Below are 3,894 nucleotides of genomic sequence, written 5' to 3'. Positions count from 1 at the left end.
GCCGGAGTGATGCGTGGTCTGATGGAGAAGCACTAACAAGGGCCAGAGAAAGCAATGCCTCCATACTTGTTTAGATGGATGTACTTACAGGGGAGTGGATAAATGGATCGAGGTAGGGATAGCTGGGTGGGTGGGCAGATGGAGGGAGGGAGGTATGGGTAGGTATACGGGTAAAGGGGGAGATGAAATAGATAGATGGATGGATGGATGGATGGATGGATGGATGAACTGGTGTGTGCATGGGTGGGTGACACAGGTGAGTGTGTAGAGGAACGAATGGAGAGATAGATGATGGATAGGTAGGTAGGTAGGTAGAGAGATAGCTGAGTGGATGGATGGAGCAGGTGACATCACAGAAGGCACAGAATGAGGGCACAGCCTTGATGGAGGCACCTTCTCCCCTGCCTGAGCGTGCCCGAAGTGTGCAGACGCCTGTGAGTTATCCCTACGTTCCACGGCAAGCACCCCGTAAACGTTCATCAATACGTGAATCAATGATAATTGATGAACACCACGCAGTTAAGAGAGCTCAGCCAAATCTCATCAGATGTGACAATACCTGTCGCCTGGGGTTGTCATGCTTTTGGTGCGACAAGGAGACTGTGCTCGGAACCCACCTTGACATCTGTTGCCTGCCGGGCCCCGGGGAGCCAGCACCTGTCACCCCACCCGCCTAGGCGCTCCACTCTCTAGGTGAGGTGTGTAGGGCACTGCGTCTGATTGAACCCGGGGTAGGTGTTGTCCTTAGCAGTATGCCCATTTGACACAAGAGGCTACTGAGGCTCGGAAACTTCGAAATGGGACCCGCTGGGATCCTGGCTGTGCTGGGTAAAGCTGGGCAAACTGCTTCAGCTGTCTGAACCTCTCAGGGACGGGAAGACTGAGAGACAGCATGTAAAGGTCTTGACACCCCGGCAGCAGCTAATGGTGGTTCTGTTCCCCACGCCGGCAGGTTGCCGAGGCTGGTTCCTGTTCTGTCTGCCACCCTGGCTGTCGTTTTCAGGTCCATCCACAGACAAGATTAAAAGTTCTGCTTGGGAAATTTCAATGACACGTTTGGAGCCTGTAACGTTTTTTACAATAACTAAAATAAAACCCAGGGTGATGCAGGTCCCGCTCAGCCGCTGCTCCGCCGCCCCTGGCCCGGCCCTGGCAGCCACTTCTTGCCCCCGCCTGCCGCCTGGTGGTGAATGTGGGGACCGCAGGCCCAGCGTCCCACCCACGTTTCCTGCCGCGGTGCTGGGCTCGTGGCTGCCCCCCGACGCCACCTAGCGACGGCCGTTGGCACTCGGCTGAGCAGGCATGGAGGCGTTGGTGCTAAGGCAGTGAGTGAAAACTCCAAGTCGTAAAGAACCACACAGAATGGCGAAGGCAGTGGGGGGAGGAAAAACCTGGAAAGCAAAGTCGCTAGGGAAGAATGGCAGGAGGCCACAGCCGCTGGGGGTGGGGCGACGGAAAGCGGGGTTCCGCCCCGAGAGCAGCTGCGTTCCCCCCAGGTTTCAGCATTTCGGAGATGAAGAACCGTGGCGACACTTGTGCACGCGGTGCAGCAGCGCAAGCAAAAGCTGGAAGCTAAGAAAAAAATTTAAAAAAAGCAGAGAGGCTCTTTGTGCGAAGGCACCACCAGAGCCTGTCCCCAAGCCCATCGACCTGCAGCGCGCGCAGCATGAAACCTTAGCGGACCCGAGTGATGCCGAGCTGGCCTATGCTGAAGCTACGGACGAATTTGCTTCTTTCTTCACCCAGCTTTTCCCAAGGTTCTCCACAACATCAGATAGGCCGCATGGGAGAACAGACTCGAACAGCCCTCCGGGGTTTTATACCAAAGAGGACTGGCTCTGAAAAAACTTACCCCACGGCGCATGTCACGAGGTCGCACAGCGCTGCTCGTTATTGATGAAGATCGTAAACCACCAAGCGGACGGATTCTGGGTCGCTCGCCAAATGGGCCAACTCTCATTTCAAGATGAGCGGTGTTCGTCTTCCTGAAGAAATTAAGGGGAGAGGCAAGGACCCCGCGGAACACAGACCAGGGCTGTGGCAAATGTAGTGAGAGGCCACGCCCAGAGGCTCCGTGGTGTGTGTCTGGGGAGAAGGGAGTGCTGGGGTGCGGGACTTTGTGTACAGAGGGTGATGTCAGGGACCTTTACTCAAAGTTTTATTAGTTTAGGATTAATATTTCAAGGGTTCTTGACATATATTTAGATTAGAATTCTAAATGTTGGCTGCTTATAAATGAAACAGGCAACAGGGTACAGTTCAACATTTATTTTAATTTTTTAAAAATATTTATTTATTTGAAAGAGTTACACAGAGAGAGAAAGAGAAGTAGAAGAAAAGGTTTTCTATCTGCTAATTCACTCCACAGATGGCCTCAACAGCCAGACCTACACCGATCCGAAGCCAGGAGCCTGGAGATTCTTCTGGGTCTCCCACGCAGGTGCAGGGGCCCAAGGACTTGGGCCATCTTCTACTGCTTTCCCAGGCCATAGCACGGAGCTGGTTCAGAAGTGGAGCAGCCGGGACTCAAACTGGCACCCATATGGGATGCTGGCACTGTAGGCAACGGCTTTACCTGCTGTGCCACAGCGCCGGGCCCCAGGATTATATCTTCTTTAGATTCCACAGATACATATTCAAGAGAGGAAAGAAAGTAGGAATTCAGGAACCTGGACCACGTCTTACTTTAGGATTAAGATCTCTTCAGAAAGGAACCTTTGATTCTAAATATGGAGAATATGAATGGGTCCAAAGCCACGGGAAATGGACACAAGTAGAAGACAATTCCATTTTTTTTAATTTGTTTTTTTATTTGACAGAGTTAGACAGTGAGAAAGAGAGAGAGAGAGAGAGAGAGAGGGAGAGAGAGAGAGAGAGAGTTCTTCCTTCCATTGGTTCACCCCCCAAATGGCCGCTCGGCCAGAGCTGTGCTGATCCGAAGCCAGGAGCCAGGTGCTTCCTCCTGGTCTCCCATGCGGGTGCAGGGCCCAAGGACCTGGGCCATCCTCCACTGCCCTCCCAGGCCACAGTAGAGAGCTGGACTGGAAGAGGAGCAACCAGGACTAGAACCTGGCACCCATATGGGATGCCGGTGCCACAGGCGGAAGATTAACCTAGTGAGCCACAGTGCTGGCCCCGAAAATTTCATTTGTTAAGTACTGAGGGGACAACTTGGATTTTGCTAAACAGGCCTACCTTGAACTTGGTAAATTATTTCCGATGAAACACCCTTTTCAAAATGGCATTTGCTGATTTCATAAACTTCCTTTTGTGTCTGGACAAAAATGACCAAGTACCCTGGACCGCCTCTGTCTATATAGTAAATGTAAATCAGAGTCATTTTGGTAACTGTTAAACAAAAACAAAAACAACTCCATGGCTGCACCTCTGTCTCGGGCTCCATCATTCGCTGGCTGTGCAACGTTGGACGTAGTGCTTCCCTTCCCTGCGCGATAGTTCCTTCATTGGTAAAATGGGTACCACCTACCTCAGGGAGGCCTGGGAGACCTGGCCCAACTGTGGAAAACAAACTCAGGCCACCAGTGCTGTGGCAAACTGTAGTAAGATGCCACTTGTGATGCCTGTATCTCATATCAGAGTACCGGTCCAGTCCTGGCTAGTCCACTTCTTTTTTTTTTTTTTCCCCAAAGTTTATTTCTCTACTTGAAAGAGTCATCAGAGAGAGAGAGAGACAGAGACAGAGATTGATTTTCCATCTGCTGGTTCACCCCCAAAAAGGCCACAATGGCCAGGGCTGGGCCAGGTAGAAGCCAGGAGCCAGGAGCTTCTTCCAAGTCTCCCACATGGGTGGCCAGGGCTAAGGTACTTGGGCCATTTTCTACTGCTTTCCCTGGCCATCAGCATGGACCTGGATCAGAAGTGAAATAGCTGGGA

The 3,894-nt window shown here is 51.9% G+C and overlaps 1 pseudogene; it reads left to right on the top strand.

The window, feature by feature from the left end:
- The first annotated feature begins 335 nt into the window (after nucleotides 1-335).
- LOC133751834 (ribosome production factor 1-like) lies at nucleotides 336-2,050 on the top strand (annotated as a pseudogene).
- Nucleotides 2,051-3,894: the final 1,844 nt, after the last annotated feature.

The sequence above is a fragment of the Lepus europaeus genome, chromosome 2, assembly GCF_033115175.1.
Source record: "Lepus europaeus isolate LE1 chromosome 2, mLepTim1.pri, whole genome shotgun sequence".
NCBI lineage: Eukaryota > Metazoa > Chordata > Mammalia > Lagomorpha > Leporidae > Lepus > Lepus europaeus.
This window is presented reverse-complemented; position numbering and strand designations above follow the sequence as displayed.